The 24,383-nt window shown below is 40.7% G+C and overlaps 1 protein-coding gene across 1 annotated transcript in view; it reads left to right on the forward strand.

Annotated features, from left to right (window-relative positions):
- The window catches only part of MEIS1 (Meis homeobox 1), a 207,322-nt gene that overhangs the window by 16,049 nt on the left and 166,890 nt on the right, over positions 1-24,383 (forward strand). The window lies entirely within an intron of this gene.

Below are 24,383 nucleotides of genomic sequence, written 5' to 3' on the forward strand. Positions count from 1 at the left end.
ATGCAAATTTAAAGAAGACAAAAACCACCACCTCATGGTATTTTAAAGAAAGGCAGACCTTGTAATTGGATCTTAGTAAGCATCTACCTCTCAAGACACCGTATGTGCTACTCAGCACTGATAAGGTCTTGACTAGGTTTGTTCGTATTCTTCAAAGTTTGAAAGACTTTGAATAAACAGAATAATAAAGGTCTGGGGGGAGATGGCTTATGAGGAGAAACTGGAAAAACTAAAGTTCTCTTGTCTTCTAAGGAACATTTCAGTAAGACATAAATACTTTTTAAGTACTTTAAAGACTTGTAAAAAAAATTAGGTAATTTTGTCTTTTACAAGTTTGTGATCCAGCCAGAATCACGGCAGGAGAGTTCCAGATTAGATGTTAGGAAAACTTCCCCAGAAATAATGATAGCAATGGGCTAGGGCAGACTGCCAGGTGAAGCCATGTAGTTTCTGTTGTTGGTGGTCAGTAGGAACAGGTTTGAAAAAAAAAGATTGGCAGAGAAATTAACATAGTCACCCCTGGCTTGTGGGATGACTGGAGAAGGGTTCATTAGAGGACTTCTTGTGGTCTTTTTTGGTCCGGGGATGTGAAAGCAATCAGTACAGTACTCAGAGTAGTATCCATGGGCAGCGATTACACAATTAGATATTTATGCTACTGTTCTAATCTTTGCAGGTAATTAGTTTAATTATTTCTGGATTCTGTTATGAGTATCTAGGTCAGGATCAGGACACTGTGAGAGCAGATCAGGTGTATACACATGGATACCTGCTTTCCAAATGCACCACAGTTTTCTGTGAAGCTTTGTTCCCAGTCATACTCTTATGTTCCAAAGAGGATCCTGGACTCTTTGGAACATAAAATTTGGCAATATTTTTCCTGTTAAATTTATCTTGAATTTGGTAAACTGTTTCAATTAAAGTTTGTTGTTTGTTTTTTTTTTTTTTAATATTTGCTCAGCAAAGTATTCTGATTCTCTGTGATAGATTGACGCAGAACCCATCCTATTCACAAATGAGTGCTTCTTGTGCTGTGTGGTTTAGGCATTTTCCCAGCCTTGGATAAAACTGTGCTTTGAGTTAAGAAGTTGGAGACCTGTGTCTGTGTGTCACAGCCTACATATTCTTGCTGGTGCTTCATGAATTTGAGGGGGTCACTGTTTGTGTGGTGTCTGCAGTAATCTTTCATTTTTCTGATTTAGGAAATAAAATTGTATGCACATATATTTTTGCTGCATTAAACACATCTAGAGCACTGTGTCGATCTCCTTCTCTTGTCACTTCCCTTCTGTTACATAGAGGTAACTTCAGCTGTTACCTCTACATAAAACTACAAGGCTGTCTAGGGCAGGTAGGTGGGATGGAGGAACGCAGAATTAGCTTTTCCCCCTCTGATTTGAGTCACCACTGAAGATAAAATCATCTCTACCAGCACACACCTGGAATACGCATTGCAGTGCAATGGAAGAGAAAGCTGTGAGACAGTTCAGAGTTGTTATAAGGTAACTGCTAACTTATATTCCTTAATTTAATACATTAAAAAATCTAAAAACTTGCAAATTGCCCAAAACTTTCATCTTTGGAAATACTGGGTTTTTTATGTACTCAAGCATTGTCTTGGCTTTTATGTTTTAAGTGTGGACAGGCAGTCTACTGCTTGAAACAACATTTAAGAAGAGGAGTCAATTCTTCTGCATTTTGGAAGAGTGAGTGAGTTTGGAGCAGTCATTTCAGTGGTTCATTATGCATGCAGGCACCTCTGTTTGTCTAAGTAATCATAGTAATTTCTTTTATTCTATTCTTCAAAGTCCCAGATGAAATATGGGCTGCATGGATTTTAGTACAGTAAATGCATGTAATTCAAGATACAAAGAGAGGAAAGAAGCATTTATTTTACAGATGGATAACCGAATCATACAGAACTAAGAGACCGTCCAAAAATAATACAGAAAAACTGTGGCAGAGCATGGATTCAAGCCTGTACTTTGTGATGTCTCACTCGGATCCCTGATTACAAGGCTCCTTTTAACTTTTCAAGTTGTTCTTTTATACATAAGAAGTATTATCACTTAGACTTTTAGCTATTTTGCTATTAAATTAAACATTTCTTTGCTCTGCTGGAACACAGAGCTGGAACGCTAGTGTGACTAACTGGAAGATGATGATTTCCCACCAAAGGTGGGGAGATGTGGCCAAATGGATAGGAACCAGTCTTGCGTCAGGCTTGACCCATTACGTGTCACATCCAGAAGTGCCACATTGCTGCCTCCCTGCACCTTTGTGATGTATCTCACACTTGTCACAGCAGCTCTCGGTGTGGCTCTTGCCACGGTTATCACTCAGGATCCTTGGCTTGGGACACAGAGGACAGCTGTGCTATTAGAGAAGTGCCATCGTGGGAAGATGGAGCTGCAGCCGGCGTGGCTGGAATATCAGCACCACTCCTGACATTCTTGGACACCTCCTCTTTGCTGCGCTCCTCTTTCCCACTCTTGCTTCCCCCAGCCCTTTTAAACTGCACGGGTCAGATGAAAATTTCTACTCAGCAATTTTCTTTTTTCCTCTCCCTCCCCCCATACTTTTAACCATATGAGCTTGTCTGAGAGGAGAAATATGTGCTGTCTCAGAGACAAACGTGGGTGTGAAAGAGTGCGCTTAGTAAGGCCTTTCTTCAGGTTAAGAAAACAGCAAACTCGTTCTGTGACATTCTCTCATCCTCTGGTGACCTGTGCAAGGCACGGGGAGTGTTGTACATACACCTGAAGCTAAAACAAAGCTGAAAAACATCTAAAACCTGCAGTTGTTGGGTGGGGTTGGAGTGAATGAGCAGGTGCATACCAAAGCAAAATTATCTTGAGTTGTGTTGCTGTCCTGTTTCATAATCATTAAGCAGGTTTGGGAATAGAAAACTTTCAGGGGAAAGAGAAAGAAGAATGAGAAATGGCGATTCAGAAGTCAGTGGCTTTCCTGGAAGCAGACCAGTAGTTGCTCCTGGCTGCCTGACTGCCAAGTTTTGGCAGAGATTTAAAAGCTGAGTATCTGTTGACTGTCAGGCCAGTGCTGTCAGTCACCTACGTTCAGGTTAATGCTTCAGGGAGCTGGCCAAATTCCAGGGGATAGCTTGCCTAAATAAAGATATCACTGCTCTTTCCTTGGAACTACATGTTCTTCCCTCCTCCCACAATCTTTTGCTCCTTCTTTGTGCTGTGGAAAAGTGAGATGGCTCTGCACAACTTGGGGATGTTCAGATCCAGACCAAAATTTCACATTCCTATTGGAAAAAAAAAGAAAAACACTTAAATACAGAAGCCTTAAAATTAAGACTGATCCAGATTAATATTTTTCTGTGCTTTTTTGTTGGTGGTGTTTTGTTTTGGTTTTGTTATTGTTGTGTTTCTTGGAGGGTTTTTTGTTTGTTTGTTTGTTGCTTTTTTTCCAGAACAGGATGAACTGAACAGATAGGCTGAAAAATGTAGTGAGTAATATGTGTAAACTCAAGCCTTTGGTATGCAGCTTAATCTGGCACAGCACCCAACTTGCCTGACTAATCTGCTTTATGTCAGCATGACAAGGTTTGTTGGAAGTGATGATATCTTTCAGTAGACAAAGTAATTTAGTTGGCTGTCTATTAGTAGTGTTAGACAAGGTTTCAGGCACATAAGCCCTTCTGAAGGCCACCTGAAAGCTTAAAAGAAGGCATCACCTTTGCTTTCAGCTGACTTGTGGAAGCAGCTGGGAGCTTAAAGCTTGCCTGCTTTCTGTCTTTTTTGTTTGGTCTTATGTAGGATTTTCTCTACCATCTCTACCTGATATCTAGAGACCACCTTTTCCACCCAAGAGGGTAATAACTTCTTTTTCTTCTGTTTTAATAGGAAAAATTTCAGAACAGCTGGATTTAGGGGGTCTTAGGTTTTGGTGTACTCAGCCTTGTTTTGCTTTGCCGGCCATTTATTCTGTGATGCACATGTTCTACATTGTCTTAAAATCAGAGCCTCTCATGGTGTCTGAATTTGAGTATCTCAAATGTCTAAAGTCAGCAACCACTATTGAAAAGCACAGATTTTAAAGCTATTTGTAATAAGATAAAAGACAATAAATTAGTTAAGTTTCTCTTCTGTGCTATTTCCCTTCAATAAAGAAGAAATGAGGTTACTTAGTCACTTGCCTCTGTTGTGGATTAAAAGTGATAATGCCAAATAGCTACCAAAAGCTTTACAACAATATTAAAATCTAGCAACTGAGTAAAGGAACCGGAATACTCAAACTGGAGCTGAAAAAAAATAATGAAAACCACCCTGTCTCATGGATAGTTTTGGTCCTCATTATAGATTAGTAGTTTTGTGAGATGATGTAGAAATGTTCCTTATTATCACAGCTTTATTGCCTACCTCTGTACATCTGTTCCAAAATTCATTTCAAAATGGCCAGACATTTCAATAATCCAGTGTGGCTTGGAATTTTCATATTGTTTCTGGTGCATTAAAATCTGGATGGAAAGCTGGTACTTTTAAATTTACAATTGCACAGACCGTACAACATCTGGGTAGCTTTGCTCTATTGCTTTCCCTGTTCCTTTAAATTTAGGCTGAAGTTATGATGTGCATGAAAGGCTAAGGACCTTGTGTGTGGCAGGTGTTATTTCAAGCTGACAAAAATTCAGTAATATGTTCATTTTACTTTGATATGGCCTTTTACAAAAATGCATAAACCTCTGATTCAAACCTTGGCAAAATAGTTTTATTTTAAAAACAGGAAAATGGGGGATCTTTTGGACTAGGAGAAATTACCAATCAACTTACACATGCATGGGTGTATTTATATAAAAAAAAACTCCATGGAATTGTTCCCTAAGAAGTTATTTATTTATTATTCCTTCAAATTAATGTTCCATCCCTTCTCTATTGAGATCCACTGCTGTAGTTTCTGGAGAACCAGTGAAATGTTCTGGTTTTTTTTGTTTTCCAAGAATGATAACACTGAGGCAAACTGCAGATTTCTGAGTTATATAGATTCCTTAGAAATTCTTGAATAGTTACTCCTCATTGCCAGTCAAATAGCCATACTTTGACTTAAAGTGATCTGTATAGATGAATCTTTAGCTGACTGAAACGTCTTAGTTCTAGTGGTCCACACTGAGCTTTGTTGTCTTTACATGAGTTATATATGTTTGATATAAGGCTGTTCTACCCCAACACTTCTGTGGCATCCTAAATATAGTCAGTATCAGAAACCTTCTTTAGTCTGGAGGCTTGCACAATAGTACAAACAACCAAACAAACCAAACAAAACCAACAACTAAAAACCACCTGACCCCCACTCCCCACCCCCAAAAAGTCTCGATTCATGACTATGAGAAAGGATGCAAATGTTATGTTCATCATCCCTGTGTCTGTGAATCAAAATCTTTGGGAGAAAGCTATGTTGCTCTCTTAAATACTACACATCCAAATCTACTGAAGGAGTCTGTGGGGTTTTCTGTATTGTTCATGCTTAGCCACAGGAACAAGAATTTTGGGGAAAGCTGTGCATGTAACTAAATCCCAACTTAATGGTTGCTCCTTAATCCTTTGGAGTGAGTCCCTGTAAAACCCCCATTGGGAGACATATCAGAGGGTTCCTCTGGATGAAATGCTGGTTAAAAGCCCAATCCTGGTTGTGTTTGGCATTACTTTTGAGGTGGGTACAGGGCTATTTTGCCAGAACAGGTCTGATCAAATTGTGTTTTCAACCTGACCTTCTCCTCACCCCTAATAACTTCCTGGTTCCTTGGTCAGAGAGAGATTTATGAGCAAGAACAAAGCATGATGTGTCTGTCCCAGCACCGAGGGAAACCAGAAAACTTATTAAGAGAGAAGGGAGGGGGAGAGAAGAGAGAGAATGAGAAGGAAGGGAGGCTGGAAGTGAGTCCTGCTTTCAGACGGAATCACCTCAGCTTCTGGTCTACTGTAATTACCCAGCCACTGAAGAAATAAAACGCTGAAAAATCAATTTTATAAAAAAAATCAATGTTTTAAACAATTTGAAAAACTCTCATAATTTTAAATCTCTCTACAATGTACATGTTCAGAGCACTGATCACCTTCAAACTGAAGTGTTCCAATAATTTTAAATTGTTCTGCACAGAAAGGGCTCTGAACCCCCATTTCACTCCCAAATGGAAGCAGCCTTGAAAGTGTGAAGCACACCAGTAATTTTTAAATAACCCTCTCTGTCTAGCCCTGTTTGTGCTTCCATAAGTTCATACAACTCAAAATTTCAGTGTTGTTTTACATTGAAAGAATTTCTTCCTCTAATCTGTAAAGATGATTTTTGTCTATTATATTAAAAGATTTTTTTTTAGTTAGAAATATGAAGACTTTTCTCAGGTTTTTGATTACTGAAATTATGAATCTTTTCCCATTAAAAGTTTTTCCATTTGTTCCTGTATTTAGTCCAGCCAAAAAGTACAAATTGATGAGTATAGCTGTTATCATTTCCTAACTTACAGCTCTGTGCAGAAAGTGATTTTACATTGAATTGTAATTTCATTCACAAGGGCTTTAGACCTTATATAATTAAAATACCTCAATCCTCTTCAAATTAGAAAAGCAAATTGTTACATATCATAAGTAGGTGCTTTTCACTCTAATGACAGTCACTTAGATGATTTATGACATACATTATTTTATATCAAAGTACAATGAAATAGGCATTACCAAAGGTAATCTCAGTAATGTCTGAAAAGGGATCTCAAACCTCAGTGCAACAATGAATGCAGTATTTAAAATGCAAAACCCAAAGACATTATTATGGTTTTGATTTCTTATGCCACAGCTTCTCCTGATCTGTTATATTAGTACAGCAGTACAAAGGGTGTTTTGGATGTATTTTGCTAAGATAACAGACGGGAAAAATGAAATATAAAGTCAGGTTTTATGCAGAAATTGTTATCAAAGGAATGATAAAGTAAAACTGCACAATCGCAAGGAAAAACAATTGATGATGTATAAACTGAAATATATTGAGCTCATGGAATATGCTCATTTTCAGCTTTTAAGCCCTTGCATTATTAAAATGCATAATAAAATAAAATGCTCGGATAATGTATAAACAAATCAGAATAAAGTAGCTTCTTGAATATAATTATTTTCGTATTTCTGTATTCTGTATGAAGATCATCCCCTCTCTCCTCCCCCACTCCTACAGCAGTGACCTGTTCCAGAGCCTTGGAGTCAGTGGTGAGAATCCCAGTATTCTTGGAGTACTTTGTGGCAGGCAAATGCTACCCTGCAACACTGCATCAGAACAGGGACAAATGGCTATAAACGAGAACAAATGGTTGTGTGTTGGCCATGAATACATTTAGGCTGGAGATGAGAAAAAAGGTGCCTAACCATCTGAAGTGTGAGACTGGAGCAGACTTCCCGCAGGAATAATGGGAATTTAAAAAAAAAAAAAATTTTAAAAAAAAATTGAAAGTTACATTGATTTTAAGTGAGAAGTTGAGAGATTTAAGGTGGTTGCCTGCAGTGTTACAGGACCTATAAGGCTGCTTGTAGTATCCATCCTGTGAGCCTCAGTCTTGCAGATATTCTCCTGTGCTGGTTGCTGAATGGATGTACTCGAATGAAGTGGGGAGGTCTTGGTGTGTGAGGATCCAAAAGTCATAAAGGCTGATGGAAATGGTGTCTGAGTAAGCAAATAAATGCTGAAGCTGCTTGACTTGGGATGAGAAAATGTCAGGGTTTCAACAGTTCTGGTGTAGGGGCTTCACGAGTACAGAGGAGTGAGCAGCAAAGAACTCCCAAGAATGACTGAAGGACTGGGCAACCTGATTTACCATGAAAAGCTTAGGAAAGCCAGTCTAGTTACCTTGAGGGTTATGGGAGACTCGATCACCTGCTGGGGCAGCACGCATGGGGAGCACAAGGGTCATCTTAAATCTGCCAGATCCCAGAGAACCTCCCAGAAGGGGTTCTGAGAGACTTCCCAACCTGTCCTTCAGTCCTCCCCCGGGGCAGCTCTGGCCCCACTCTGTCCCTCACACCCAAACCACTCTTGGTGGAGCTACACCCATTCAGCCTCTACATGTAACAGGGTGAAGATCATGAACCTCCCAAGGGCTGAGAGGGGAAAGGCAGCGTGTTCTTCATCATGAAAAATGTTCAAGCTTTTCCGAGAGACATCTTTCCCAGGAATTAGCTCTCAAAGCACTGTGGCTGTGCCAGCTGAGCATGTTTGTCCCTGATGGCTGCATAATCGATGGTGCTGCGGTCTGGTGCTTGCTGACTGAGCCCCAGCCTGAACGTGCTTAGCAGTTTGCCTCTCATTTGCGTCAGCATCTAAATAAAGATGAATACCATTTTTTCCCCCCCTCTTTTCAAGATGGGCTGTTAATTTTATAACAGAAGAGCAATCTAAAGGCTTATATAATTAAGAGCACATTTTTTTAAAATTTCAGAGGACTATTTTTTTTTATTCCAATGTTCAGCAGCCATAACTGGGGAGAAAATTGTAAAGGCTCTTAAATGGCAGCAGTCACATTTCCAAAGCATCCTCAACAGCAAGAGTTCCCCTTACTCAGAAAACCTGGTTTTGCATACCAAAATGAAACCTCAGGGCTTTAGAAACATAATAAATTCACATTTCATTTTTAATAAAATCCCTTCCCCATTCTTGTGCTCAAAGTGCTACTTGGAATATACACTCTTTTCAGCAAAAAACAACCTCTGCCTTGAGGCTAATTTCAGAGTTAGTCCTGACAAGTTGTGGTCAGTAAGTCCTGGCTCATTGTACCACTCTAGTTTCAGCGGAGAAAGTGGAGGTAGTATTCTGCAGTGTTTCAGTGTGATATGTGTCCCCTGTTTTTTCACAGCTGGAATATCAAAAGCTCCTCTCATTCCCCTGATTTTCTTACCTTGATGAAGGGGTTGAGCACACCACGCTTGCAAAATCTGTTTGGGACAGTGGTGTAGGGGGATGAAAAATGTGAGAGCAGAAGCTTTAATGCTGCTTGGTGGGTGCAGAAATAGTTCCACGTACCTTAGAACCATCTTCCAACTTTCAGGAGTTGATATTTTGATCTGCCCAATTTAATCAACTTTTACTGCTTAGTGAGTGTGGTAGGGATAGGACAAGGCAGAATGGTGTTGAGATTAGCTGTTAGTAAGAAATTCTTTAATGTGAGGGTGGTGAAGCACTGGAACAGGTTGCTCAGAGCAGCTATCCCCATCCTGGAAGTGTTCAAGGCCAGGTTGAACGGGGCTCTGAGCAACCTGATCTGCTGGACGCTGTCTCTGCTTATGGCAGAAAGGTTGGAATGAAATAATCTTTAAGGTCTCTTTCAACCCATGGCTTTCTATGACTCTATGAAAAATTCAGCTTGATGAATAAATGTTTGTGTTTCTGGATGAAGTGTTTTACTCTGGGGAAAGTTACGAGGAAAGGGGGTAACAACAAACAGTCACAATGGAACATGGTTAGGGAGTCAAGTCTGATCAGTCTCTCTCTGCATGCTTTGGTGGATCTAAAGTTAGGTTCCTCTTTGTAGCTCTTTTTGTCTCACTATGAGCTCTCCTGGTGTGGCAGGTGGGATTTTCAGTGGTCAATGGTTATGGGAGTGAACAAACCAGCAACTATAACCATGGCTTTGTGCTTAAAACCAGAAGTTTTTCCCTACCCTGCGATTGCCTGGAAAGCTTCAGAGACTGAAATATGTGCAAAGCTCAGAGCTCCTGAGCAGATGTGGTCTGTTGGGATCTCCTGATGGTGACAGTGTGGAAAAGAGCCAGGAGGAAAACTCTGGGGCGGGGCGGGGGGGAGGAAAAGTGATATGAAGGTAGAAAACCATTTAGTACGTAGAGCTGACGACTGCACTTGACGAGTGAGCAGAGTGACCTTTTTAATGGTAGTGGTGAACCACTGGACATGGATAAATTGGGAGGAGGGGGCTGCTATCATTTTAAAGTAAACCAATTCTTTTAAAATTCTGTTAAGTGTGGTTTTCCTGTTGATTCTGTAGAGACATTACCTGTCAGTTGCTTGTTTCCAGGTTTAAAACTGTTTTCTCACTTAAGACTTGGAGATACAGTTCCATTGCTTTTAGTAAAGATTCCTGCAGAAGAAACTGTGGGAAGATAGTGGTGGCATTTTTAAGATATCCTGGAATATATCAAATACAGGAAATGTATAAAGCAATAACCGTAATAAGGGTTTCTCTTCTATTTTACCAAGGAGGAGAAAAATACAGTAATGAGATCTCGGGTTTAGGATAGCGTTGCAGGGTTAAGGTTGAAGGAGAGATAATTGATGTTTGTCTCAGCTATGTGAGGAATTTGAAGTCAACACCTACCTCATACAGCAGTTTCTGGGGAGGGGGGAGAAAGTTATTCATATTCCAAATGGTGAGTCTGTCTGTCCTCACTCAGAGGCACTTTGTCAGGTGTACACACTCTCGTGCTTTTGGGGTGTGTTTCCTGTTATCCTAGCATGGAGTTACATGATTCTTTGGCAGAACTCATTACTGTTGGATGGGCCAGGGGCAGAACTAACAAGGACATACCTCTACACTAGGTGGAAGTCACCTGTTTGGGACTTGAAGGCATCGGTTCTGCTTTTCTTGTTTTGTTTTTCATGAATGCTTCTGCTCTATTTGTCTGTAAAATCCTCATCCTCCTAAAAGGTAAATAAAATTTGCCCAGAGGATTGTTTTGAGCAGCAAAGTTTTGTACTTTTAACGTGAGACATCCTGAAGAGCTTAACTGCAATGGGGACTTACTGGGCACCGCTCTCCATTGCATCCAGCCCTTGTGGGGTGCAGGAGAGGCTGGGATCATCTCTGAGCTGGCTACAAAGCTTGTGTTCTTTCTGACCTTGTCCCAGCTATGTCTGCAAGCACTAGTTTCTATTTTCCACCCACCCATTAGCCAAGTCCTTTGTGCTCTCATCTTTCCCCAAGTCATTTTTAGGTCCTTGTCCTCCAACCATTCTTCCTATAGTGTGTAAAGCAGAAGGGAAGGCAGCTGCATTGATTCTGCCACTTTATTCTTGCGTTCAGGGTGCCCTGGCTGTTCTGTCCTGAATCTGCTGGAAGGGATGTACCCTAGAGGGACCAAAAGTCCTTCCTTCCCATGTTACTCCAAAGCTTGCTGCTTCTGATTTGTACCACGTGCTGTAGAGGGTAGAGGCAGGTTGTAGAGAACCTTCCAGTCTGTCTGGTCCAAGTTTGCTATCAGCTGGGAGAGGATTGCTAGAGAGCCATGGGAACTCAGTGACTATTCAGTGGCCCATGTTACCGCTGAAATTTGGGAAACAGTGTTTCATCTGCTTCAAGGTAACTGGGCTTTACCATCCTGCCCTGTTGAGTGTGGGCCTAGGGGAGCATTTGTAACCCACAGAACCTGGCAGGTAGAGCGGGTCTCCTGTGAAGCAGGAACCCTTCACAAATGGGGAAGGGTTGTCTTATTTCTACCTGGGGTCAACACAGCACTATTCTTGGGTGCCATGCTGCAAGTGATTTTGAGAAGAAATAATATGTGTTCTTGCTCCAACATGATATAAAAATGTCTTTACATTACAGTCTATATTTTATTGAGGTTTGCTTCATATTAGAGTCATAGAAGACCTTGATTTCAATATAACAATATGAAAGTGCACGTGTAATTTCTCTTCTGATCACATTAGTGCTAAACCACTGTACATGGTAGTAATGTTAAAACTAATGTGACAGAATAATACAAGTATAAAGTGATGTAAAACCATTAATATTATAGAAAGTTATTCATTTTATACAAAGGATTCTAAGGAGTAATTTGAATAGAATTTCTTTTCTCACCTTCTGATCTAGTTGAGTTACTTTGATCAAAAGATAAGACTGATCAACAAACTTACCATTAGCTAATTTCCATACAATGACTTCTTGTTCTTACTCCTGCTCGTGGTGTAGCTCAAACCGAGCTCGCTGCTCTCAGAAACTGCTCTCTGCGGTGTAACTTGAGGTGTGGAGAGAAGAGATGTGAGATCAGGGGTGAAGCAATTTATTGAGTATTGATAACCTGGTCCACTTGGGCATGCACATTTTCCCAGTCAAGTTTAAAGGGCATGTAAAGCTTTAGTGAATTGAGCCGTAAACGTTTGAGTTACTCCTTGAATACAATAGTGGGGCAAGTTGCAACCACTAGCAAAAATGACTGTGTGCTGAGTGTAAAAGCAGCCTTCTTTCACAGTAGATTTCGGTTTTGCTCAGAGAACTGTATAGCATTTATTTTTAACTCCCTGCAAACTTTAGGTCTCTGATTAAACAAAGTAGGAGCTGGAGGATATCAAGACGTGCATTTCCCCCATTTGATCAGATCACTGAAGACAGCCAACAAGAATAAATAGTATGTGAAAAGCCAGATTTCCAGTGAAATTAAATGAAAAGTTATAAGGCTGTGGTTTTAGGAACGGCCTTTCTTTTGTGGTTTTTGGTTGAGTGTGTTTGTTAGATTTTTATAAGAACATTATTGCTTTAAGAAAAAAATTTAAACCCTGAGAAATTACTCTCAGTCTAACGAGTTCTTTTCCACTGACTACAGACATCATTAGGGGATGGCTATAGCCCGAGGCTGTGCATGAACTTTTTCTTCTAACTGTACACTTTATGTATAATTTAGCTTTCTTGCCTAAATTATTCAAGCAAATAGTGAGTGAAAATAATGGAGTTCACTGAAACCTTCCACAGTATTAAAATAAAACAGTTTTTTACGTTGATTTGAATTTTTAAGCTTTTTAATCATGGATTTCAAATGGAATACGCATGTCTTCAGCTCTTCTCTGTTGTCCCCCTGTGCCTTTTTTCAGTAAAAGGAAAGAAGAAAGGAAACGAACTTCAGCAAATACTCCATTAATTAATAAATGTTACTTATGACTACTTGAGGTAGAAGTAATAGTAATTAAGGAAAACCTATAGACACAGAAAATACATTCAGCAAGTGTTGAATTACAGGCTCTGTTATCTCTTTCACCCCAAATAAGGTCAGTGTTTAAATACTGTTGAGTTACTTTAAGCTGAAAAATACTGTTAGGGAGTTCTATGCAATAAGGCTAAACTCAAAGCTAACACAAAGGCTATAATTTTTTTCAGATAATATTTTTCTAGTTTAATATCAGTCTTCAAAAAATTCTTGCTTTGAAACCCAGGGGCCTGATCGCATGCTAGGAAATTGGTACAGCTTCAGGAAACCCTGCAGATTTCTTCCAGGTGAAGAATCAACCCTTATATGTTTGTTATTGTAGCCAGTCCTTTGCAATCTTGTTCCTCAAATCCCCTTTATAGGGTATTGCTGATGCTATTTCTAATGTGGTAAGTACTACATCTAAATTTGAATAGATTTGTTAAGTGTATGCTGTTGTGACAGCATATTCTGTGGAAGTTAAGGAATCCTGGTAATAGCTGCAAGCAGACTCCACAGTTCCCTAGCTTGGGTACGTTGTGCTTTCACTGGATGTCTGTTAGAAGAAGCATAATGATGATTTTCTGTAGATGATGGGAAGGGAGCCATATCTAGGCACCTGCTATTGTTCAAGATGGGATTCAGATCTTCAATCCCATTGCAGACCAACCAGTAGTGAGGAATCTCCCTGTGGGATGTAGATCAGGCTCTCTTTGAAAAGAATGACGTGATATAAGTATAGCTTTAACTGATTTCACCCCCACATATATGCTAACTAATGTTTGTAGTTTGTCAGTGGGCTTTGGATTAATCCCAAGTAGTCACAAATCTGATGGCTCTTAGTGCCTGGTGTAGCTACTGTCATGCAGCTCCATTCTTTCACAGTGTAGCACTCTCTGGATCCTCAACACTTACTCAAACTGCAGAAATACTGAGTCTTTTGGTTCAGGAGCTTTCCCTCGGTCTGAGTTTGTACCCATGGTGTGTTTCCACACCTGGAAAAAAGGCTGGATTTTTTGAAGACAAAACAAAACCAACAGGGTGTGTTTGAGATTTTCTTTTTTATGATTCTATGATAAATACCCTAGGAGTGACCATCTCCTGTGCTTAGTCAAAACCCTTCACAAGTTCACAAAGCAAACCAACGGGCAAGAATAAAGACCAGTTTGATGAGCTTTTTTTTTTTGCAAATTTCGCAATTCTTGTTCATTTTTATTGCAACTGTTGGCACAGCACAAGTAGCAGCAGGCAAAGATATCTGCAAACCAGTAATAATCACAGAATCAATTAGGGTGGAAAAGACCTCTGAGATCATCGAGTCCAGCCTGTTACCAAAGACCCCCTTGACAACTAGACCATGGCACTAAATGCCATGTCCAATCTTTCCTTCAACACCTCCACAGATGGTCACTCCACCGCCTCCTTGGGCAGCCCATTCCAGTGTCTAATCACCCTTTCTGTGTAGAGCATCTTCCTAATGTCCAACCTAACACACCCACACCCCACACCCCCCCCAGTGCAGCCTAGGACTGTGCCCTCTTGTCCTAAATAGGATTTGTTCTTCTTTGGAAACCACTTTGAAAAGATATTCACTCTAGATTAATTATTTCTGCATTTTTTTCTTTTATGACTTTCTTTAAAGGAGAATTGTTTTCTGATAAGAGCAGACATTTTTAACATTTTGTGTTTATTTAAAAGCTGCTGCCCTGATTGTAAGGATATTTTGTGCCACTGTTAGGTTCATTGTATGTCTCAACTGCTTGCAGTCACTTCTGCATGTATATGCGTCAGGGGCAGTTGCATAAATTAATTAAGCCAAATAGTTAAAATTTAATTCCATACAATTCAAAGTTATGTACAATCTGTGCTTTTGCTGAAGAACTTTCTGAAGTAAAGCCTGGTGATTTTTAATGTAATGATGGCTATTGACTGTAAACTTAGAAAAGGAGCAGTAGAGCTGCGTAACCTGGAGGATCCTCTCATGTTTGCATTTTGGTCTTAACTGTGAGGTGTTTGGTGTTGCACAAGAAACTGATATTCACTTATTATGCACAGAACATCAGTCTTTTCCCCTCTAGTTAACACAAGTGATGATATGTAATCTTGATGTAACGATTGAGTGGGAAGTACCTTTTTATTCATCTACATTTATTTGGTTGCTCTTGAGTCTTCAGTACTGGGGGAAAAAATTTCAGATAAAGCAAGGAAGAATTACAGAACTGGGAAGCACGTGAAACTGAGCTGCTCAGTTAATTACCCAGGAAGGTTTAGACTGTGAAATCCTTTGACAGTACAACATCCTTTTCCCAATGAATTCATGTTCACCAAAGCCCAGCTCAACATCACGTGAGAAAATTCTCCTTCTAGGGATGTTGGACATTTCGTACATTCACAAGATCAGCACAGAGCTACCCAACTCCCTGTTTGTGTCAGGAGATTAAAATGCTTGGTGAAGCCAAAACAATTTTTCATTACATCTTGCAGAATAGCTGCTTCCTTTCCTTTCTGTTTTTAATGCACTACAGTTTTTGTTTTCCTTTTTCTTTCTTTGTAATCTGTTAGGTAATAGGCTTTAGGTTGTGTTGGTATTTTGTGGCAATCTATCGTTTGACTGCCTTCATGAGGGAAGGCATCTGTCACCTAAAAACCCCAGTGCACCGAACATCTCTGACTCATGCTTGCTCTCACATTGCAGAGAAATCTATGACTTGCTCATCTGTATTTTTTTAAACCCAATTTCCACCCTGGAATTTCCACCTTCCTGGCTGATAGTTTTAGAAGTTCGTGCCCCTAGAAAAGACCTCTGGCCCTTTATAAGCTTGTGGTGTTGCTCTGTGCTCACTGTTTCACCAGCCAGCTTGCCTAAGACTTAATCTGCCACCACAGCTTCCCCGTGGATATTTTGTCTGTGTGCGTGAGTATTTAAGGGAATTTCCAGACTTTAGGCAGAACCTTTCATCAGGAGAGGAAAGAGCAGCTCTGCCTGAGTGTCCCATGGACATGATGAAGTACACTTACCGGTACAGCCAGCAAATGGAATTTTCATGTCAGACTCAGCCCTTGTCACTGCTGCCCCAGGGTAAATTAATGGCAGAGCTGAAGGGGCCACGGCCCTGTTCCCCCAAACACTATGGGATCCTGACTTCTCCTGTCATCACAGAAACCTCCACTGGGGCTCCCAGCCAAAGGGTGACATGAAGGCACATTACTGGGAGAGAGCTCAAGGAGTTCCCTGTGGGCCGCAGAGGGGGCTCATTAAATGCACCGTCTTCAGAGATGGTGCAGTTCCTCCCACACCTGGCCCCTGTCACGTTTCCCTGCCTACGTGTTGGGGAGGTCTTGCCCTTTCTCATAAACATTTGGGAACCTTTGCTGCTTTATGGAGGAAGGTACAGAACAGGAGAAAAATCTCAGTTTTGTTCCTGCCTTTCTCCATTAGACCAAGAGCAGCCTGTTTGGAAACACTGACAGGTCCATCAGCTCCTCTTAGGTTCAGAGTGATTTTGCTGTGTGTTCCCTGACTTTAATGGCCTCATGCAGATTCTTCTCCTGCTTTCCTTGGCTTCTCCATCCAATTCAAGCTGGTTTGCTGCAAAACTCCCCACTACTTCTTGCCTCTTTGTCTTGTATTCACCAAAAACTTAACTCTTCTACATTTTCTTCTTCTTAGCACTCCTTCAGTTTGGCCTGGGCCAGTAAGAATGTCTTGGGTTGAATTTTTCTGTATTGCCAAACAGACCTAACTGAAATGCTTTTAGACATTGAAGGCTAATCAGTGGCATTTCTGTTTCTCTGAAAAATACTTACAAATTTCATTCCAAACTTGATGGGAAAGAAACAAAATTGGGATAGATAATTTTAATTTAAAAAGAAAATGAAGGGTTGACTGCAGCTTACACCACTTGCCTCAGCCTTATTGAAGGGAACTGAAAACACATGAATGACCTCACCCATAAACACATCTCTTCCTTTCTTCATGAATGTTTAATTTTGGGTGATGAAGGGACAACCGCAGCAACAGAAATTTATGGCAACACTGCCTAAAGCTTGATGAGTTAAGATATTTTTACAAGGATGTGGGAGACATTGGGATCAAAATCCTGTTCTAGCAGAGCAATGGCAGGGTTTGAATGTGTGATTTGGTCCTGGATGAGTAGCTTAAATCCCCAGGCTGTTTCATTTTGACAGAGAAGCCAACATTGATCCCTTCTGTGGAGATGTCCCATTTGAGGTTTGGAGACCGTGGGAAGCATGCTATGCTCCGTGAAACTGTTGTAATTGTCCTTTTAAATGCTTTTGTGCACATCCAAATCTGCAAAGAAGTAGTAAATAGAAAAGAAATTCGAGGGAGAAAATTTGTCTTTACTTGTTTTCATATGAAATGTTACTTGGACGTTAGATTGTAGAAAGGTTAAGCATCATCACTCTACTCATTGAACTATGGAATAAACCAGCAGCAGTGGTGTGAAAAATCCAACCCTCTGGGTGGTTTGCTTTTTCTTGCAAGTGTCTGCAGCAAAATGTTTTGTCTAATGGCATTTTCAAGGTAAATAAATTTATGTGTATTTGGTTTTGCAAGAAACAAACACTTAAATCTAGGTCAGACTGATAGAGAATTTTTTTCCCTTCCTTTCCTACCCCCAAATTTTCATTTTTCAGGACCATACTGTTGAGTCTCTCATTCTCTTAAAACTTTGCCCTCAAACCGTCTTTGCCCTTAAACTTCTACTTAGTTATCCTTGTAAAGCACTTTGTGAAAATTACTTTTGAAAGCTGCAATATCAAAATATGTTTTATTGTGATGCATTTACTTCAGGATAGTGTGTTCCATGTTCTGCCAGTCCTTATGCTCTTCTGCATGTGCCTGTAAGCACTCAGGAAATGTAGAAACTCAAACCAGTCTGTTCAATTTAGTGTTGTAAAAAAAAGTTATAGCTTTGTTAAATTTCAGTTTTATAATTCATTTTATTGTGCAGAATTCTGAGAGGGATAAAGTGGTGGGTGGATAAAGGAGATAGGAAAAAGAGAGGAAGAGTGGCCTTGTTTGGACCCACTGCTCCAAGACAAAATCAGAAATGAAGGTTCACGGCCAAAAATATTTTCAGGTGCTTTTATAAAGGACTCTTTTAATTTTTAAAATACAAGCTCTGTTTATATAGTGGTCCTGAGGGAGTAGGAAGCTGTCTTCTCATACAGCCCCAGCACAGTGCTAATAGGCACTACACAAGTGACCAGAACCTATTTTCTTTCTATGTTGGGTCAACCTGAATTTGTGGGGAAGTTTTAGGACAGTGAAAGCATCTCCTTTGGGAAGTCCTTTCCCTATTGCTATGACTGCCCAGGGCTACTGATTAGTGTCAGCTCTAAGAGCACTGCAGCTGCCTGGGACATGCCTCAGGCTTTGTCCAAGCAGGTTAATATGGAGCCTAAAAAGCAGAATCAATACCTGCCTAACCAATGAAGAGGGAAAGAAGGATGTAACAAACCCAAAACACAACACCACCCTAATGCCTTCAGGTCTTGGAACCTGTTTAAAAACTTACTCCTTAGGATTGGCTGTGGGTGATGCTCTTCGAGGTCTGATCTCCCAGATAGTGTCTTGCAACAGGACAGTGGGAGAAGTGGAGAAATCCTACAGACACCTTTGCCAAACTGGTTGAAGACTCTTGTCTTCAACCTGATGTTCTCTGAGACCATTTTTCTCCCTTTAAGTGTTATTTCAGATTAGTGACATCCCTTATTAGCCATCATTTTTTTCCGAGTGAGATACATAACAGATGGCTACACTGGTGAGATATGTGTGTTTTTCTCACAAGGAAAAAAAAGGCCAACTTTGCAACTCTGCTTTGCAGAGTTAACCACAAGAGGTGTAAAACACTGCCAAATTTGAGAGCATTTTTATTTATCTCTGTCTTGGCTTCATACAATTGCAAATGACTAGGCAAGGTGTGGAGAGTGTCAGGTCAGGCCCAGACTCATCAAGGAAAGGGGAACTGGCTGAAACATCTCTTGGATTGAAATTCTCTTCAGAGGGGAAAAATAAGAGGGGGGGGAAATGTTCCTCCTCTCTTCCTCTTGCTGCCCTCTTTCTCCTTCTGCACTTTTCATTCTTTTAGAGCACTATTTATAAATATTTTCAGAGTTTGACTGCCAGACTGCTTCTTCATGTAGACACTATGTCTCCATGCCAGCTAGGGAACTACCTGCTTCTTTTTTGCCTGATAGAGGTTATCTGGCAGGGATGCTGCTAGCCCATTCCTTATTCCCTTGTCAGACACCTCGTATCTGGTGCTGCTTGCTATTTTTATGACTCCTGCTTATTTTGCTGTGAACGCGCATATTATGGGCATCATGACCCCAGTACACTGGGTGCAGCCTGGAACAACAACAAAAGACTGAATATCTTTCATTCAGACGGCCCATTTCCCAACCTGTACCAGCAGAGGCAAAAATGGGACAAAAGAAAACCCCACTGCAGGGGCCCTGAGGTTTTCACATGTTGACGTGTTTTGGGTTGGCAGCCTGCCCCGCTTCACCATGCGGCCCTTCAAGAGGTGGCATTCCAAGAAGGATGGGGAAAGCAGGCAGCAGAGCTCATGACCCACCCTGGGTTGAGCCCTCAGCCAGGAGAACCTCTGGAGCCACAGTCCGATTATTTCTTTTATTCTTTCCCTCCCGCTTGGTCATTATGCTTCAGCTTTGAAACTGAGCTTTGTTTCAGCCTGGTAGCCCGTGGCAGTGGACTGGAGAGAAGAGACTTTTACTGAGCTACCAAAGGCATTGTGTGCACGGGAAGAAAATGTGTGAAGAATTGAAATTATATGGTTGTACTGGGAGTTTGTTGTGGTGGTAACACTGGCTCGCATCTTCTGGTAGCTAATGGAGCATGGTGGGATGATCTGAAGATGAAATGAGTCTAATATGCTGGGACATGACATTTAAAAAGAATGGTGAAATTATATTTCTTATTTTCCTTTGTGCAGAGAGAATGCATCTTGGCTTTCAGTACAAAGTGTGTGATTGTGGGGTACTTCCAGTCTGGTTCTTGCCTTCAAAATAGAAGCCACACTGTCCGCTCCTCCCTCTTTCCCTTTTGTTTTCCTGCTGCAGACATTGCACAAAGCACATGGTTGGGTTTCGGGTCCAGATCCGGAGCTCCCCCTCGCCAGTGTCTGTGGGCAGCACTACCAGGTGCCTCCACATTAGGGCTGCTACCTGTGATATTTGTGGAGACAAATGGCAGCAGGGTGTGTAGAAAGGCAGACGAGGGATATTTCAGAGGTGTTATCTTCCATCAAGAGTAAAGATGGTTAAACTAGACTTTTGTGATACTGGCATTCAAGAAAAATGGGGGTTTGTTTGGAAAGTGGGGAAGGATAGGCGAAAGCTGAATTCTCTGTGAGTGCAGAAATACCTGTTTTCAACATATCTGAAATCCTAGAAAGGGCAAAGTTGGGTCATTTATCCCGTGGAAGTGATTGTGAGGAGGTTGATATCTGGGTTTTTGCTAGCTAAGCTAGCAAATTGAAGTTGTTTAGATGTCATCAGCCAAATAAGCCACATGTTATTTTTGCCCCAGTCGGCTGTCAGGTAGGTGCTGCCAATGGGAACACAAGTGAGCTGAAATGGCACATGAATAATACCATAGATGATGCCTCCAAACTCTCTGTTCAGGAAAATGCTTCTCAATGAAACCACATCACAGGTACATGCACACTGGTAGGAAGCACAAAAGGAGTGTTAGCATTGCTGGGACAAAATGATAAAAAGAAAAAATACATGAGAGTAATTATTCCTAGAAATGTCTTTTTCAGTAGTCATCCATTCCTAATAATCCTTGTGATTTTTGAGAGTCATTCTGAACTCTAACTCCTTCCATTGAACGTGGAAGTAATTATGGAAATAGATATCCTTAATTTGCCTTTGTGTAAATTAAAGCTTGATGCCAGCTTAACTTATGTGCTTTCTCTAAATGCTTTTGTAGATTTATTTTTTTTAAAGATCAAAAACATAAGCATGCACTGAATATGATAAGAAAGAGAATGTTGCTGGTTTGGGCTGATTGCACTATTTTTTCTGTATAATGAAGAGCTTGCTACTTGTGAGCAGGGAGAGGATTTAATGAATCACAAAAGTACATAATTTATTGTAGAATGTATTCCACACATATTTCAGAGCAAAATCCATGGAAAATGTATGTGAGTTGTATTTCTATGAATCAGACTCTCAGAATATTTCCTTAGAAACAGCTTGTCCTACATTTTTATAAAGGAGCTGCAGCATTTATAGTGCACCGTTGAATTAACATTTTGTGGTTAAAAATGCAGCCCAAGAAATTAAAATGATATTTGAAACATAAATCCTGAGTGCTAACAACTATCGTTATAAAAGCCAGCCAGGATCAACAGACATAGCTTGTTTTCTGCAAGGCTCTTTTTGGAGACCAGTTCTCAAAAAACATCTGTGCAAATGCAGGGGAAGAAAAAAAAAAAAAGGAGAGAGCCTCAGCAGGAATAGAAGCCATCAGTGGTTAGGTGTGTTATAAATACATTATTACTTCATTGTAATGGTATACAGGCTTTGGCGAGACTGGGGGTGACCTCACTGGCTGTCAGACCTCGAGTTACTCCCGGGGAAGGAGCACGTGGATGGGATGCCCTCCCAGCACTGCTTTGGTGGGGAGTGAGCAAACCCAGATAGTGTGGGGGGACTCCATAATGACTGTACATGTAGGAGCTGTTGGGTTGGATTCCTGTCAGACCTGGCAACGAGGGGTTTTGAGAGCTTTGATTATCCTACTTCCAAACTAACTGTGCAGAAGTCTTTCCTTACTCACTGTGAGGTTCCCACTGATGTCTCTACCACCTCAAGCTCAGCTTGACTAAGTGCTTTCATGAGTCTGTCTTTGCAAAACAAAATCCTGTTCTCGCTGCTGGCTGTTGACTAATGATTTTAGGGACTTGGCTTTAGGCGAAATCTTTCCTAAAGTGCCAGAGCATCAGTCCTCTTTAAAATCAACACACATTAGACACCCTAAATATTAGCTGTTGCAGAAAATGCTGGCCAATTCCTTTTTTCTTTTTTCAGTCTCATGAAAACACATTTTCGAGTTATGAAAAAAAGCCCAGCCTCCTCCTGGGCAGAAAATGGACCAAAGTGCAAGAAGATATAACTTTATTGGAATATAATCTAGATTTATCTTATGTTGCTGCTTAGTAGACAGCTATAGACAAATTTGTGTGAGTCTCTGCAAGTACAAACTTGTAGACCCCCTCCGTTTTTCAGTCAAAACTGGCAAGTCTAACAGGTGAAATGGTTTAATGTATCAAGACTGTAACTGCAAGCATGAATTTAATTCTACCGAGGATATTTTTAGATTTTGGTGATGCTCTTTAGACTCTTCCTCTGGGTTTATGGGAACTAGACAGGGAGGAAGGTGATGCTGCAAGAAGGGATGGGAGATTCAAGTTAATAAGGTGCAAGTTAGTTGGAGCTATCAAGCTGCTTGGTAAGGCAGCACCTGCAGTGAGGAGACTGCTGAAGTTCCTGTCCTTCTCTATCCCTCCTGCAGCTGTTCTTGATGGCTGTAGCCCCAGCTGGCTTCTCCAAAGCCAGGCAATTAATCTGAAAGGCAAATGTCCCAAAACTAAAGGCAAGAAATGATCAAATAGTAGGTACTTCTGTTGTTTTGCCTTCTTTTGTGAAGGCAGCTGAGTCCCTGTGCCTGCCACATCTGTGATGCTCAGAAATGCTCTGTGCTAGCTGCACACCACTTCCACTGAAACCAGTCCAAAAGAATCAAGGCACTTCAAAAGTCTCCAGAATATTATGCAATTAGAAGCAATTATCTTCCTTAAGGCCTTTCCTAGCTTAGCTCCTTAAATATGTAGGGCTACAGAGTCTAAATCCAAACTGCATACAGCACCTTTTTGGACATGAGGTCGATCAAATTCAGGTACTTCATACCTCTGCAGTCACTTGAGGTTTCTGCTTTGTCTTATCTGTGTAACTCAGACCTTTGGAGATGAGCCTGTTTTAGCTGGGTTGTTTTGAGAATATATGCTAATTAGAAAAGAAGCAACTGGAAATGGTCAGAAAACTTCTGATTCTTTTTTTTTACTTTTAATTTATTTTTCTTTTAATCAAACTCTTCGCAGAGGAGGCCCAAAGCTGATGTAATGACTGATGCTGATCTGAGCTTAAGTCTACACTTTCCCAGTGGAGACCAGGAACCTCCACTTAAGTCATCATCTTGTTCATTTGGGGAAAGAGTGGAAGAAAAGTCTCCTTTTTTTTCTGCGCACTTTTCATCTTTAATGGTGGTGGGAAGGAAGCAGAATTTATGCTGCTCTTACCTCTCTACTCTCCATGTTACACACCCCATGTGAGATCCACAGATGGTTTTGGTGACTGTGGCAGCACAGTAGACTTGAGCTTGCTGCAGCCTGGTCCCCAAGCTATGGTGCTGAGCAAGTCTTGTAGCAGCATGGATCTGACTCAGGACTGTGGCTGCATCCCTGCCAACACTTTACATCACGTTAAGCACACTGCATAAGCATTTGTTTGCCAGTCAGAGGCTGTAACAATATGTCTTTATTCCAGGGATATTTTTTTTCACAGCTCAGTAAAGCTATTACAGTAGAATATGGAAGAAAAAAGGAAACACAGGGCATTTTCAAGATTTTATTGCCTTTTTTATGTGTCCCCCCTGTTAAGTAGATATTGCTATCAGTGCAGTCAATCTAATTTTGCTATTGGATAACCGCATCACGGTCAAATAAAAAAGTAGCATTTTATATTAGCAGTTTTTGGATAGGATTATGCTGTCATAAACAGGCTCAGCAGGAGTTTCAACCAGGGCTTGATGTGCAGTAATATGCCTGAAATGTCTACTTTTGGTTTCCTTACATGGGATGATGGTCCCAGCTTCTGTGGATCTGACAGATCAGCTGATAACAGCTACATGTTCCCTGCTTTATATTCTGCTTTTCAACTTGCTCATCGCTAACCTTATGTACAAAATAGAAGGTTGGACAGAATTGCTCAGATAGGCCAGGTAGCATCTGTAAGCAATTATATGTGGACTGAAAAACACCCCAAACACTGGAACTCAGTTTGCATGGAACTCAGTTAACTTTATTACTAAGCATAATGCAAATTTAAGAGTGATATTATGCCAAAATCCTTATACTTGAAGAAAACAACAAATTAATATCCCTCCATGTTCTATTATTATCTTAAGTCATTAACACTGGAAAAAGGAGGATTATTTTGTTTTCATGCTGGCCATCTTCCCCTGCTGGTACCATGTCCTTTCCCTCCTCCTGCAAAAAGGAGGAGAACTGGAGTCATTCAGCTTTGGCTGTGTAACCACATGGGACTGTGCCACTCCCCAGTGAAGAGTTTGGGAACATCTGCAGACATCTGGTAGATGTACCCGGTCTCTCTGTCTGCTCTAATCTGTCACTAGGC

The sequence above is a fragment of the Chiroxiphia lanceolata genome, chromosome 3 (genome assembly GCF_009829145.1).
Source record: "Chiroxiphia lanceolata isolate bChiLan1 chromosome 3, bChiLan1.pri, whole genome shotgun sequence".
In the NCBI taxonomy this organism is placed as follows: Eukaryota; Metazoa; Chordata; class Aves; order Passeriformes; family Pipridae; genus Chiroxiphia; species Chiroxiphia lanceolata.